We start from the raw sequence: 16,803 nt of genomic DNA on the forward strand, positions 1-16,803 counted from the left end.
TGAGGTCACATGGTGTTTGCACCAGCAGGAAATCAGGATGGCTGGAATCCAGATTCTACTGAAACCCACAGCAGAGCTTGGAAGGGGTGCTGATGTCATGATGGGTATTCTTTTCCCATATAGGTTCTGATCTATAGAGCAGGAGATTGCTGCTTCAGTTATAAGATCTCTGATGGCTTGTTTGATAGTTCTATAATCAAGTTGGGAGCCACTTCAGTTAAATGGCCAGCTAGGTGACACTGTGCTAACATTACTGTGATCCAGCTAAGTGGCAACCATCCCATTGATGTTTTGTAGGAAGTGGGTCGGGCAGAATAATAATAATAATAATAATAATAATAATAATAATAATAATTTATGATTTATACCCCGCCCATCTGGCTGAGTTTCCCCAGCCACTCTGGGCGGCTCCCAATCAGTGTTAAAAACAGTACAGCATTACATATTAAAAACTTCCCTGAACAGGGCTGCCTTAAGATGTCTTCTGAATGTCAGGTAATTCTTTATCTCTTTGACATCTGATGGGAGGGCGTTCCACAGGGCGGGCGCCACTACCGAGAAGGCCCTCTGTATATATATATATATGACTTTGAAATCAAATATATGCTTCTGCTTATTAGTTCAGCAATGGAGGAAACACTTGGGCCCACACACCTACAGAAATAATCTCAAAATGCAATCCTCTACAAGGCGTCCAAGTCTAAGGACACATCCTATTAAAAATAGGCAGTGCCGTCCAAGCCTCAGCTGCTGTGACGTTCCCAGCTTGGAATGCTGTACCTAGTTAACCTCCTTAATTTTCTCTCGCTGATCTCTCCTCATGCCATTCCAACATAATGGCACTTTGCCTGTCCTGAAGGCAGTGCTCCCAGCTACAGGATGTAGCAGATGGCAGGTTACAGAGGAGAATGCAGACAGAATCTGCTGACCAGTGGTTCTTCACCTTTAAACTTCTGCCCACCAAGTATACAATATTATCATCAAATGCTCCCCAAGTCATGAGCAAACAAAACTAAGTAGTATTAGGACTACCACTGCTTTTGCTCCCAAGGCTAACAATGGTAGAGAATCAGGGATCAAGGTGGGTCTAAGGACAGGGGAGGCATCTCTGAACTGGGGCTCTTCAAGGTGACTTTGGGCTGGTGCAGCTTCCTTTATGTCTTCAGAAAGAGAGAGGTTCTTCCTGAGGGCCCAAGTTTTTCCAAGGTCTCTCCAGGAGATTGGCCAGGATCTTGGCAGGTGTTGGTTATTGTTTTCAAGCTGGAGTGGCAGAGCACGGGCATAGAGAGGGTGGAAGGAAGGAAGGCTGGATGGATGGTCATGTAATTGTTCTTTCAGGTGTTATCAATTATATATATATATATATATATATATATATATATACACACACACACACACACACACAATATATATATATATATATATATATATACACACACACACAAAAAAAAAAAAACATAAATACATATATGGTATATATATATACACACACACACACAATATATATATATATATATATATATATATTACATATACATTATACTTGCAAATTCACATTTTTCATTTCATTACGTATTAACATTTAGTCATTTCTTACTTGCATTTCATCTTTTCCCTATGTCTTAACCTTGTGTCTTCCCTCTACCCGTGCATGACTTCCTAATTTTTATATTATAACTTTATTATTGTGATTGTACTCTTATATCTTAATAATTTAAACATACATTCTTGTATTTCTGTTTATATTAACTTTGTGAGATCATTCTATGCATATAGATAATTTTTTGTTGGAGCATCTTTTAACCATGTATTCGTCTACAAACTTCCATTCCTGTTTGAGATTTTGTTTAGATTACATTCTAATTGTTGCTGTCAGTTTTGTTTCAGGTGTTGTTGGAATAAAGCTTCCATCCTCCCTGACCATGCTGGCTGAGGAAGATGGGATCTGGAGTCCAACATCTGAATGGTTACAGGTTCATCATCCCTGTCTCAAGTGGTAGAACAGAGAGGTGGCAGACTCTGGTAGATTATACAAATGAAGAAACACTCAATTTTGTAATTTTTTTATTTGCTAATTTTTACCTGAGCCTAACTGGATTGAATTAGTCTCAGAAGCAAAAGGGCAGCTAATGTAATTCTTCAGGGATTGATATAAAATGCCAGCACTTCCCAGAAGAACTGACAAGGGCCTTATACATAACTGAGCTTCTGTGGTTAAAGAGCACTTCATGTTGACATTGTTATCTTGCCAAGATAGGCCCAGTGTCGTGGGGTGAGCAAGCTCATCTCCCCCATCCCACTAATTGCTGGCATCTCTGCAAGACGACATTAGAAAGACTAACGCAGGGCTATGAGGTACAGTGCTGCACAGAGACTTCACCCCCACCCCACATCTCTGCATGACCTTTCTTCCTTTCCTCTCTAGACTCTCCCAGAGCAGAAGCTTCAGTGATGAGCCTGGTACCAGGTAGTCCATGAGAAAGTGGACTGCTGGGGGCAAAGGCATGCTCCCCTCCCTTCCCTCATGGTTAGTTAGTTAGCTTCAGTATATGCTTCCTATAGAATATCTCAAAGCCATTTAACTACAGAAACTACAACAATATAAAGCACAAAACCATTTCAGATGTAAAACCAATTGAATCAATTTCATCAGTAAAAACAATTTCAAACCTAATCCTGATACAGATTGGGGTAAGAAGAAGAAAAATACATCCACTTAAAAGGCTTGTTGAAAGAGGAAGGACATCAGTAGGTACCAAAAAGCAACTTATCTGATGTGTAACAGGAGGGAGTTTCAAGGGGCAGGTCCTACCACACTAAAGGCCCACTTCCTGCACTGCACAGGTCAACTCTGCATGAGATGGAACTCTTAATGAGACGGAAATGGAAGGCCAGGGATGATAGGGAAATAGGTTTGGTTCTCACTTCAATACAAACCTACCCAATGCATGCCTCCCAAAGCAATATGTGAACCAAAAGAAATCCTACCCTTTCCTGAATTTTGCAAAGCATTTCTCCAATCCAAAAACTATGTACAAAAGCATGCATCATAGGGGACAGTGGGCATAAAAATGCACATATTGTTGAAAATAGCATTTAAACGCATTATATGCTAAAATGTGCATATTAGGCAAACTTGCATACAAAAATGAGGACATCAGGAGCAGTGTGCACTAAAACGCTGACCAATTTCTGTTAGGACCTTTAAAAATAAAAAAAATATTGCAGACTGATGCAGAAATGTGACAAATTGCACTTAAGACTGGAAAACAGAGAAACCTGCATTGACAGAATCATCCATCCCCAATCCCGGACTAGGCAAGTCAGAAATAAATTGCACAATAGCTCTCATCATGACCTTGAATAACAATTCAGAGTCTTCTTTTTGAATATTTTCAGCGATGGTCTTTTGTCCTGGCATTCATTCATTCTGCACATTAAGGCTGAGGGCAAAAATAAAGTAGATTGGCAGAGCGGATTGCAGATATGATAATGGAAAGCCTGGCACTTCCTATTAGAGGAGCTCTTGCGGAATTTGAGAGATCTTGCTAATGTCTTGTCATTGCTAGCTCTTAACATATGATGTAGTTATACATATTCTAATGCATTTGCTCTGCATAAAGAGAGGCTACAAACAAGTTGTTTTTAATGAAAGCAAATTGTTACACATTAAAGCAGCAAATGATGTTTCCCAATTTGTTTTAGTTTTTACCAACACAGTGCACAGGAGGGGCATTCTGGGAAGCATTTTGTAGACAAGGGTGAGGAACTAGAAATGGCCACACGGTACAGGAGTTGCCAGATATTTTGAGCCAGTGTGGGCACATTTTGAGAAAGTGTCAAGGGCACCAGTCTCAAAATTACCACCAAGGAATTGTGGCTTAATGCAAAATGACTGCTATGGAGGTATGTAATAATGCAAAATGGTTGGCATGATGGCGTAGCAGAAGGTCCTATGTAAAAGAAGAGGAAAAGAGGCAGGGGCATAAAATGTCATAGGCATGGCTGTCGTCAGCTCCTCACATCAATGGGGTAAAGGCCCTGTTAGCCAGCACTGCATTTGCTCATAAAGGTAAAGGGACCCCTGACCACTAGGTCCAGTCGTGACCGATTCTGGGGTTGCGGCGCTCATCTCGCTTTATTGGCCTAGGGAGCCGGCGTACAGCGCACAGAAACGCCGTTTACCTTCCCACCAGAGCGGTACCTATTTATCTACTTGCACTTTGACGTCCTTTTGAACTGCCAGGTTGGCAGGAGCAGGGACCGAGCAACGGGAACTCACCCCGTCGCAGGGATTCGAACCGCCGACCTTCTGATTGGCAAGTCCTAGTCTCTGTGGTTTAACCCACAGCGCCACCCGCGTCCCGCATTTGCTCATAGAGAGAAGCTATTTACATCTCTTCTTTGTTCAGAATGGAAGGGAAGAGGTGGGGGCATCTAATGAAATATGGGCATGTTTAATGGGGCGTGCTCGGTGTAGGAGAGACCAAGCCAATGCAATCAGGATCTGTGGGTATTTAGGGGCTATTGACTGAGGCTTTCATGGGCACCGTAGGTGGGTACACTAGCACCCATAGGTGTTGCATTAGTGACCCTCAATCTGTGCTCTAGAATGAGCAGAAATTTTGGAACTCTTCAGTGAGTTGATGCTGGGGAACTGTCTTCTGAGTCGGGTGCCACTGTGTACTTAGAGCCCAGACTCGGAACAATCACAATATTTCTGTTGTGTTTTGCTTTCTATCCATGTGTGTACTGAGATGAATAGTATTTTATTCTTCCACATCAGCTGTTTTGTCTGTAATGGATACTGTTTGTTCACTCAAGGTTTGTAGGGAATCCAGATGATCACTAACAAACCATTGAAGTGATGTTTTCTGTACCATTTTCCCATCTCTTTTTAGAACTGGTGTGTGTGTGTGTGTGTGTGTGTGTGTGTGTGTGTGTAGGGAGCTTATACTGCAATTAGGAAACGGGAAACTAAAGAAGTACAACTGGTGCAGATCACAAAATTGTAGAGTTGGAATGTACCATAAGTGTCATCTAGTCCAACACCCTGTAATGCAGGAATCATAGAATCATAGAATCATAGAGTTGGAAGAGACCACAAGGGCCATCGGGTCCAACCCCCTGCCAAGCAGGAAACACCATCAGAGCACTCCTGACATATGGTTGTCAAGCTTCTGCTTAAAGACCTCCAAAGAAGGAGACTCCACCACACTCCTTGGCAGCAAATTCCACTGTTGAACAGCTCTTACTGTCAGGAAGTTCTTCCTAATGTTTAGGTGGAATCTTCTTTCTTGTAGTTTGGAACCATTGCTCCGTGTCCGCTTCTCTGGAGCAGCAGAAAACAACCTTTCTCCCTCCTCTATGTGACATCCTTTTATATATTTGAACATGGCTATCATATCACCCCTTAACCTCCTCTTCTCCAGGCTAAACATGCCCAGCTCCCTTAGCCGTTCCTCATAAGGCATCCTTTCCAGGCCTTTGACCATTTTGGTTGCCCTCCTCTGGACACGTTCCAGTTTGTCAGTGTCCTTCTTGAACTGTGGTGCCCAGAACTGGACACAGTACTCCAGGTGAGGTCTGACCAGAGCAGAATATAGTGGCACTATTACTTCCCTTGATCTAGATGCTATACTCCTATTGATGCAGCCCAGAATTGCATTGGCTTTTTTAGCTGCCACGTCACACTGTTGGCTCATGTCAAGTTTGTGGTCAACCAAGACTCCTAGATCCTTTTCACATGTACTGCTCTCAAGCCAGGTGTCACCCATCTTGTATTTGTGCCTCTCATTTTTTTTGCCCAAGTGCAATACTTTACATTTCTCCCTGTTAAAATTCATCTTGTTTGTTTTGGCCCAGTTCTCTAATCTGTCAAGGTCATTTTGAAGTGTGATCCTGTCCTCTGGGGTGTTAGCCACCCCTCCCAGTTTGGTGTCATCTGCAAATTTGATCAGGATGCCCTTGAGTCCATCATCCAAGTCGTTGATAAAGATGCTGAATAAGACTGGGCCCAAGACAGAACCCTGTGGCACCCCACTAGTCACTCTTCTCCAGGATGAAGAGGAACCATTGATGAGCACCCTTTGGGTTCGGTCAGTCAGCCAGTTACAAATCCACTGAGTGGTAGCATAGTCAAGTCCGCATTTTACCAGCTTCTTTACAAGAATATCATGGGGCACCTTGTCAAATGCCTTGCTGAAATCAAGGTAGGCTACATCCACTGCGTTCCCTTCATCTACCAGGCTTGTAATTCTGTCAAAAAACGAGATCAGGTTCATCTGACATGACTTATTTTTCAGAAATCCATGCTGGCTATTGGTGATCACAGCATTCCTTTCTAGGTGCTCACAGACTGTTTGCTTAATGATCTGCTTCAGAATCTTCCCTGGTATTGATGTCAGACTGACTGGGCGGTAATTATTTGGGTCCTCTCTTTTCCCCTTTTTGAAAATAGGGACAACATTTGCCCTCCTCCAGTCTGCCAGGACTTCGCCTGTTCTCCAGGAATTCTCAAAGATGATTGCCAGTGGTTCTGAGATCACATCTGCCAGTTCTTTTAATACTCTTGGATGCAGTTCATCTGGCCCTGGAGACTTGAATACATCTAAACTAGCCAAGTATTCTTGTACTATCTCCTTAGTTATTCTGGGCTGTGTTTCCTCTGCTGAATCATTTGCTCCAAATTCTTCAGGTCGGGCATTGTTTTCTTTATCGGAGAAGACTGAGGCAAAGAAGGCATTGAGGAGTTCAGCCCTTTCTGTGTCCCCTGTTTGCATTTCACCATCTTCTCCTCTGAGTGACCCCATGGTTTCTTTGTTCTTCCTTTTGCTACGAACATACCCATAAAAGCTTTTTTTGTTGCTTTTAACCTCTCTAGCAAGCCTGAGTTCATTCTGTGCTTTAGCTTTTCTGACTTTGTGTCTACACGTGCTGGCTATTTGTTTGAATTCCTCTTTGGTGGTTTCCCCCCCTTTCCATTTTTTGTACACATCCTTTTTTAATCTTAACTCAGTTAATAGTTCTTTAGATAGCCACCCTCGCTTCTTTAGGCACCTTCCATGTTTCCGTCTCATTGGTATTGCCTGAAGTTGTGCTTTTACTATCTCCCTTTTAACAAACTCCCAGCCATCATGAACTCCCTTTCCTTTTAGTATTACTGTCCATGGGATCTCACCCAGCACTTCCCTAAGTTTTATGAAGTCAGCTTTCTTAAAGTCAAGAAATTGAGTCCTAGTATGCTTGGCTGCTCCTTTCCGCTGTATAGTAAACTTCAGAAGAGCATGATTACTCGCGCCTAATGATCCTTCCACTTCTACCCCACTAACCAGGTCATCAACATTGGTTAGGACCAGATCTAAAATGGCTGTTCCTCTTGTTGCTTCTCCCACTTTCTGGACAATGAAGTTGTCTGCAAGGCCAGTGAGGAATCTGTTTGACCTTATGCTCTTGGCTGAGTTTGACATCCAACAAATATCCGGGTAATTGAAGTCCCCCATTACTACTATCTCTCTTCCTTTTGCATGCTTGGCCATCTGTTTCAGGAAGGCATCATCTATGTCCTCCGCTTAGCTTGGGGATCTATAGTAAACTCCCACAATGAGGTCACTGTTATTCTTCTCTCCCTTAATTTTGACCCAAATGCTCTCACTTTGGCTTTGAGGTTCTAAATCTTGGATCTCTTCACAGGTATACACATCCCTGACATATAACGCCACTCCTCCTCCTTTCTTGTCTGGTCTGTTTCTCTGAAATAGATTGTATCCCTCCATTATTACATTCCAATCGTGGGACTTATCCCACCAGGTTTCAGTGGTCGGCGGTTCGAATCCCTGCGGCGGGGTGCGCTCCCGCTGCTCGGTCCCAGCGCCTGCCAACCTAGCAGTTCGAAAGCACCTCCGGGTGCAAGTAGATAAATAGGGACCGCTTACCAGCGGGAAGGTAAACGGCGTTTCCGTGTGCGGCTCTGGCTCTGGCTTTGGCTCTGGCCAGAGCAGCGATGTCACGCTGGCCACGTGACCCGGAAGTGTCTCCGGACAGCGCTGGCCCCTGGCCTCTTAAGTGAGATGGGCGCACAACCCCAGAGTCTGTCAAGACTGGCCCGTACGGGCAGGGGTACCTTTACCTTTACCTTTATTATGTCATTTAGTTTGCTGTACCAAGAGCTCAAGCTCATCTTGTTTATTTCCCATGCTTTGCGCATTAGTGTACAGACATTGAAGTCCATTAATCATTCCCCCGTGTCTCTTATTTAAGGATTTTTTCCTCCCACCACTAGGTCTGTGTGCTGTTTGCTCCATTTGGTCTATGACATTTGGATGGTCATCTTCATCAATTGATAGACTCCTACCTTCAGGAGCACTGTCTCCCTCCCCCACATTAGTCAGTTTAAAGCCCTCCTGATGAGGTTTCTGAGATTTTTGGCAAAAACATTCCTCCCAACCGTTGTGAGGTGCAGCCCATCGCTTGCCAGAAGTCCATCTTCAAGAAACTGCAGTCCGTGATCTAAGAATCCAAACCGTTCCTGTTTACACCATTTGCGAAGCCAGCTGTTCACTTCCACTATTTTTCCCTCTCTCCCTGGGCCATGTTGTTCAACTGGGAGGACAGATGAGATGACAATTTGTGCATTTAATTGCTTCAATTTCCTGCCCAGAGCCTTGTAGTCTCTTTTGATCTTCTGGAGGCTATTGCTTGCAGTGTCATTGGTTCCCACATGAACCAAGAGGAAGGGGTATTTGTCAGTGGATTTTATGATTCCTTGCAGTCGTTCAGTTACATCTTGGATCTTAGCCCCGGGGAGACAGCACACTTCCCGATACATCTTGTCAGGCCCACAGATCACTGCTTCTGTTCCCCTCAGTAGGGAATCCCCTATCACCACTACATGCCTCCTCTTAGGTTTGGTCGGGGTTCTTCTGTGAGCTGTCCGTTCCAAGGTCACCTGCACATTCCCTGAGGACTGACTTTGCTGCTCGTCTTCATATACCTGATCGACTGTAATGAGGGAGAGATCCTCAAATGGAGTCTGCTCTTCGTCTTCCATGCTAGGGGAGAGGTCCTCAAAGCAATTGTGTATTTCTGAACAATCAGAGCGAACCCTGGGCCTCCTACTTCTTTGAGTCACATTTCTCCATATATCTGGCTCCTGTGTTGGTGAACTAGCCTCCTTCTCAGGGGAGTCTCCTGTCTCCTCCTTGGTGGAGACGGTGTGCTCTGTTGCTTCCAAGAAGAGCTCCAGCTCTCTAATTCTTTGGAGCGTAGCTACACGTTCCTCCAGTTGCTGGACTTTGTCTTCTAAGAGGGCAATCAACATGCAATTGCTGCAGGTAAAGCTGCCTGCAACCTTTGGCAAGATGGCAAACATTGTGCAGGAACTGCAGGCGACTGCAGCTGTTCCCTCACCCTCCATCTTGAGAACGTGTCATTGGGGGTGGCTACAGCGGTCCTCCATCATAAGAAGCATGAAGACAGGACAAATAACTCCCCCCAAAAAACCTAGGTCTCCCCCAACAAACGTTTGAGACTAGCTCCCCTAAATCTAAAAGATGGATCAAACTGTGCGCGTCGCTAGGCACGCGCCTCTGCCCTGCAAGCTCTGATAAGCTCCTCCCACAGCTAATCACCTGCCTCAACAGAAACCCTGCCCCCTCTGACCTTTGCACAGGGAGAGCAGCTAATCAGCCACAAAGAAACACACACACATGAGAAAACCCTTTTTGCTCCTTCTTCAGCTGCTGCCCTGCAAGCTCTGATAAGCTCCTCCCACAGCTAATCACCTGCCTCAACAGAAACCCTGCAGAATCTTTGTGCCCAACATAAGGCCCAAACGCATGACCCCTGAGATTAAGAACCTCATGCTCTACTGGATGAGCTATGACACAGTGAGGTAAGCTAAGTGGGTGAGCCAATAAGATAAGTCAAGAACATGATAAAAATCCACGTAGCATTATCTGAAGAGGTCTGATTATGGAACAGCTTCTGTGAAGAATGTGAAGGGTCAGTTTGGATAGTGTCAAGGGACAAGAGAAAGGACACACTGTTGGCTGGAGGAGGTGAACACAAGTTGGTTTGCTGGGAACGCATAGATGCTGAGCTCTGGATAGCTATTCTATCAGTCAAAGAACAGGGAACCCCAAAGAGAAAGAAGTTAAAATAGACATAACTTGAGTGTGGTGTCCTATGTTTACTAGCATGTTTAAATCTGGAATAGAAAGCAATAAATTGAGAGAAAGAGGAAATGCAAGTTCAATATATTTGATTTTGGAAGCCACTGCAAATGTTCCATTGGCACTATATGATATATGCCCTCAGAACACTGAACAGTCTTTTATAGTAATTCCCCTAAAGGCTCTTTTACAGGAGAAATGTCATAACAATAAGAAACGAGCCTGCTTTTCTGTGCAAATTTTACTTAAAAAAACATGAACACAGTTGCTCACAAGTGCAACATAATTAACAATAAAACCCATTTAGTTGCATAGGGAATATTATCCTATTTCCATTGTGTTTTCCCTCTTCTTTCGAGGCCCTTTTCTCATTTGGTTTAAACTAGAATCTGAAACAAGGGGGAAAGGCCAAAGTACATTTTGGATTGTTTTATCCTGCCAACCATATTTCATAAACACAATCCCAGCATGTTTCTTCATCAGGTGAAAATGGATTCTGTATAAACTGTAACCTGACTAGAGCCGTATATACATTATTGGCTTAAAATGCAGTGAGGTTGTTTCTCTTTTCTGTGTTTCAAATCTTGTTCTTACATCGCTGTACGCACCTGAGAAGGTGTTTGTCTTCACCTAATGCTCAATACCTGATTTATTTCCCCATGCCTGCAGCAGGGGCTGGCTCACTCCTGAGGCAAGGTGAGGCGACTGCCTCATGTGGCAGGATTCACAGGGGCAGCACATTCAGTCTCCAAGGAATGCATCAGCACCTGTGGCTGTTGTGGTAGCAGTGGTGGCTGCAGCGCCCTCCTTGGTCCACTCCTGAGGTTTTCAGTTTGGGAGTGCTGCTAGATCTAGCCCTTACTTTGAACTGGGTGTTGGTGGCATGAAGGCCTTTTGTAAGCTTTAACTGGTGCACAACTGCAGCAGCTCTCAGAGACAGGTAGCCTGAAAATGTTTACCCATTCTCTAATATTATCCAGAAACAACTACTGCCTTATGCCATGTGTGGGGCTACCTTTGAAGATTTCCCAGAAAATTCGGGGTGCAGGATACTTCAGCGAGCCTACAAAACAGCAGCCCACTGTTCCAGTTTCAAAATAGTCATACAGTGCTGGCTTCCCAGACGCTATTGGGAACAGTTCAAAGTACTCTACACAAATCTGTGCATGTTTTACAACCAGGCTGTCTGAAGGACTGCATACCCCTGACTTAATTGGCCCAAAATTTTGAGTGAATCTGGGGAGACCCTTTTAGAGGTGCCCCACCACCCGAGATGAGCTTAGTGGGGATGAGGGATCGTACCTACTCAGTCGTGGCACCTCAGCTCTGGAATGCCCTCCCTGGGTCCACATATACCTAACAGTTCCCTACAATCAGTGCTTTTTTCCTAAAAAAATGTTTGCGCTACTTTCATTTTGACTCAAGAAAATCCCCATTTTATATTTCAAATTGGGAAAAATAAATACAGTAAATGGACAAAAGTACAAAGATTCACAAAATGTTTAGGGGTATGTGTACCCCTGTGCGCCCCCCTCCAGAAAAAAGCACTGCCTACATGAGTTTTAGGTACCAAGAGGTAACAAGTAGAAGTATTCATTTGTTCAGGCTACTTGGAGTTCTATTTGCTACTTTTAAGAGTTTTCATCTCTGCATTTTAGAGTTACTTGTTTTAATGTTCTGCTGCTAGCTATTTTTACCTCCTGCTTTTTTCTTTTACTTTACATTTATTCTAAACATTTGATTCATGCTTTATACAAACCTCAAAAAGCCTCTTAAAGAAGTGGAACATGAATCTATTAAACACACAAATTTGTCTTTTGAATCAGGGAAGATATTTATAGATTTATTATATCGGTACCTATGTGAGGGGAGATAAAACTGTATTAAGTTCACACTGGATGGTGCTGATGTCCTTATTTCTTTCTCCCTCATTTGATATTTGTAAATGCCTTCGAGGACATGCAGAATGTTACACGGTGTACTACAGAAACTTAATACTGTCTGCTGAACAGAAGCAGTGAACGGAGGGGTTTCTAACAAGCACTGCTAAAAGGCACTATACCAGAGTTTCTGAAACATTTGATACCCAGGCCACAGGTTTGCCCCCCAACACTCCATTACCCTTGATTAAAACTGGGTGGAAATGTCTTCCTTAGACTGAAGATGAAATGGGTTGGTCCTGCGTCACAGCAGGATTGAGCAACCTGCTTCAGACAACGCTGCGGAATAGATGGAGGCAAAAATTTGTGTCCGAATGGTTCAGCAAAACATTTCCAAGTGCTCACCCTGATAGTGGTGGGTAGGAACATTTTGGGCTCCATTTTAGGCAGCAAAATGTCTTGGGCCAGCAGTGGAGAGTCACATGACAGTCACTGAAAAGTAGGGTTGTTCCAGAAGCATATTTGCTAAATGCAAGGTGCTTCCAGTCAGGGACTTCATTTGGAAAATTTACATCATTAATATATTGGTTATTTGGGCTTTTCCCAGAATAGGAAAATTTCAAATTTAATGGGGCATTTTGATGCCAACAACACCATGCAGTTACTGCAAAAATGAGCATTCATGAGGAGCACCAATCCCATAATAAATATCCATCTGGCAGCTCCCATAGTCCAAATGGTGCCTATTCCTTTCTGCTCATGTGAATGAGAATGGGGAAGTCTTCTACAAGTTTCAAGCAGATGCCTTGCAGATTGCCTTCCTTCATGATGTTACTGAGACCACATCCATACCATACAGTCCAACAAAAGCTGGGTGGTAAGTACTTGCCTGGTGCTGAAAATATGCCAGGGAAGCACATTTCAAGCATGTAGTTTCACACAGAGAATCCTGGGAACCGTAGATCCCCCCCCTACAGAGCAGTTTACAAAGAGCAAGTATGTAGCAAGAAGTAAAACTGTAGGATGAAATGCCCGAAGTCTGATCACATAAACAAGAGTGGAGGTAAAGAATATTTATTTTGCAATCTAACATCCTCTAAACACGACCTAATAGGGAGCTGTGCCAGGGATGTTAATGGGTTCAAAGACTTTTAGAAATCATCCTAGACAGTTGTGATAATGACAGTCTTGGTTTAAGCAAGAGATTTAGGTGTAAATTATACAGTTATGCAAAAGGCAAGCCCACAGCTAGAAATGTGTTGCTGAAGTCCAAGGGCACACTGGGCAGTGGGGGGAGGGGATGGAGCTGCATTATAAATGGATGAAAACACACACACGTCAAGTTATCCAATAACCCTTATCAAGCTGGTGCAGACTGTAATATAAAGTCAGGCTCACATTTCAGGCTCATGTTCCTTCCCCTTGCCTTTCCCATATTGGCCCGTGTTCTCCTCGACATCCCCTTTCATAGCCAACCGTAGTTTTTCATTACAGCCAAACTGGGCAAACATTCAAATATGAATCCAAAGACCTAGTTTTGATTTGCAGGCAGACTGTGGTTTGTGCAATGCATAGTTTGCCCACTTCAGATGTACAACAAACTCCGGATTGCTGTGAAAGAGAAAGTCAGGCAAGCCACAAGGTGAGAGAGGAGGAAGCAAATGAGCCCAAGGTGCCCTCACATAACACCAGTATAGCATTAAATTCCTAGGGGCTGAGGTCCCCTTGCCCCCCCCCATAAAATATTTGAGCCCCCACCAGTTGATGGGCATTGCCATTCAAATGGTGCGTGCGCGCCACATCTCGTGATCTATTATGTGGGGCAGGGCTTACTCCCCCCACCCTCAATATTTTAGTCAAGTTGGCACCCCTTATTCAAACCATTGGCTGGAATGCAGGAATCAGATTTCCAGGGCCAGCCCAAGACATTTTGCTGCCTGAGGCACAGAGCAATGTGACATCCTCCACAATCCACATACAGATGCTGACTGAAGTGGCAGCTGAATCTGACTTCAGCACTGCATCTCCCATGAACCCTTGGGCAACAGGCTAACTTAGGAAGCGCAGGAAAGGTGGTGTAGCACACATAGCTTTGACTTCCAACAGAGAGGAAGAGTGGGGCCTTAGGAGAAATGCCTGGGGGCTGCTGCCACTGCCCTTCCACACCACCCAGCATTTTCCATATGGTGGTGGTCACATCACCCTGCCTAGTAATAGTAGGGGCCGGCCCTGGCCTTTATTCCTTTTTTGTTAGCAATTAGATTGGTTGCTGCCTGCACGTTTCCCCTTATTTCTCAATATATAAAAGAAATAGAAATTTACTTTATATGAAATGACATCTCAAAATGCAAGGAAATGTTCACATATGCCATTGAGAGGTCCCGTGCTATTTTTTCTAGAAAAAGAGGTGCTGGAACAAACACCTCCCTCATTCTCTTAAAATGGCAATTGTACCCACCTAAGAGGTGCCGGAACTAAGATCTGGCAAGTTCCAGTTGAAAAAAGTTCTGGAGAGCTTGGAGTGGAGTGGAACAGGTCTAGACTGTCACCAGTTAGCTATGGCTTCATGATCTGCTTGTGTCTCCTACTGAATCCTGCCAGGAGAAAATTATTTGCTGGCCTAGGATTCAACCTGACTTCATTCCCTTCATTGCTACTGTACTCCTCTCTGCAGGGGATCGCCTTACATATTCTTAATTGCAGAGACAGCTTGTAAAGCTGGCAGCAGTTTGTACTGAGAAATGGATTTTAACAGTGTGCACTTCATTTACTGCCTTGGAATTGAGACCTGAATCACAGCACCCAGCAAAGGCTAAGCTGACAGCTCTTGTCACAGGGGAGGGGGGTTTAATGGAGGCACTAACATTTTACTGTAAGTCTCATGCTCTGAAAATGGATGGTCCAATGTGAAGGATCGTTTCAATGCTTGATTTTCACACCACAAGACTTCTGACACATCCATCTAAAATACCAATTCTCGTGCCACTACATGTCGTCTCCCACAGCAAGAGGTGTTTTCTCTATTTATGGGAAGAGAATAGCACCATCTCCACAGTCAATATGACTAGTGGAAATGTGACGACGCCAGTGCTGACCTTCCTTAGGGCACCTCCAGCCAGGTATTTTATTGCAAGTGTATTCTATAGTCTGCCACGCGCTCTTGACCCAGTAATAGGGCATTAGTGGTGGACTTACTCTGCTTCAGTTTCTTCTGCAATGCATTCCCAATGCTACCACATTATTGCTCTCTGAAGGGCCTATAGTGCAACAAAAACAGGACAAAATAAGCCAGAGCATTTGTGGTGTAAAAGGCCATGAAATTTCAGCAGGAAGTTGTGGAATATGCGCTGATCAGAAATGAAGCAGTGTGACTGCCCCAAAAACTTTGCAGGTGCAAACAGTATTAAAGTAGGATCACATGTGACCATCTCAGTACCACAATGAGCACACAAATAATTGTGAATGCACAATAAAAAGGATGTCTGGGGGGCCCTTAGAATTTTAAGAATTGTCCGTGTAGTGTGTTGGGCTAGTTCCCCATTCTTGCCTGTCTGTGGCTGTCAGTACTGTCAGTGGCCCAGTACATAATTACTGTAGGACATTCACTATTACAAAATATGATGGCAAGTATGTCCACATGCCATTGTTTTGTTTTTAAAAGGGATCGACAAATGGCAGATACGTTTATCCATAATGTTTAGGCTTGACAAGTGGGATTTGCAACGGCATGGGGTACCTGTTTCAGCCAAGCAGCCATGCTTTCTTCCTGAATATTTCTGTCTTTCCTTCCCCCAGCAGATTTTGCGGCCACTGAACATGCTGAATACTCACTGAGCAGCTTTGTGTGTCCCCTGCTACATTTCAAAACAATATCTTTTTCAACTTCTGCAAAAGTGGGAGTTCTCTGAAGCCTGCTTGAGTGTGGGTTGTGCCACTTTAGCATTGACAATAAGGATGGACAGGCCTGTCCATTTTGGTTCTCTTGGTTTCTCATTTTTTCCTGTTCTTAAATTTGGTTCTCTACATTTCTTGGGCAGGGAATGCATGATACCAGTGGTGGGCAGAGCCAAAACTAGCATTGCCCAGGACCCAGAGCCAAAAGTGGGATGCCATCACTTTTTGTGCTCTCTCCCCCTCCCCCCCATCTTTTCTGCTCACATCTTCTCCTAGGCTGCTTTTGCCAGTGGTCTGAACAAATCACTTGCAGAAGGCTTTTCCTCCTCCTTCCATTACTTCATCTGTTTTGGCTCCTTCCATTTTTCTCCTCCTGTCCTGATTCTGTCCTTCCAAGAGCCCCGCATTAACACCCATTAAATTATGCCAAGGGCTGCATGTAGCCCAGGCTTCCACACCCTCGGCCCTCCAGATGTTTTTGGCCTACAACTCCCATGATCCCTAGCTAGCAGCACCAGTGATCAGGGATGATGGGAATTGTAGTCTCAAAACATCTGGAGGGCCGAGTTTGAGGAAGCCTGATGTAGCCCAAAGTCATAAGTTGACCATCCCTGCTATGTATTTACCCACTGAACTCAGTGGAACTTCCTTCTAAGTAGAGATGCATAGGTTTGGGCTGTCAATTTACCTAAGGCTGAGTACACACTATGACTTACTCCAGCTCCTGTGCGCTCCCGCTGTTGGCATGAATACATATGACATTAGCCGCAATCCTGAGGAAAAACTACTGTTTGCTGCCCTTTCCCCTCAAACCAGCTTCCATTCGATTAGAAAATGGAAGCTGCAACCAAGCTGAG

General features: G+C 44.1%; 1 protein-coding gene across 2 annotated transcripts in view; it reads left to right on the forward strand.

Moving 5' to 3' along the window:
- Nucleotides 1–16,803, forward strand: part of ST8SIA6 (ST8 alpha-N-acetyl-neuraminide alpha-2,8-sialyltransferase 6) — a 473,234-nt gene that overhangs the window by 392,522 nt on the left and 63,909 nt on the right. The window lies entirely within an intron of this gene.

Source organism: Podarcis cretensis (assembly GCF_951804945.1).
Source record: "Podarcis cretensis genome assembly, chromosome: 12".
Taxonomy (NCBI): domain Eukaryota; kingdom Metazoa; phylum Chordata; class Lepidosauria; order Squamata; family Lacertidae; genus Podarcis; species Podarcis cretensis.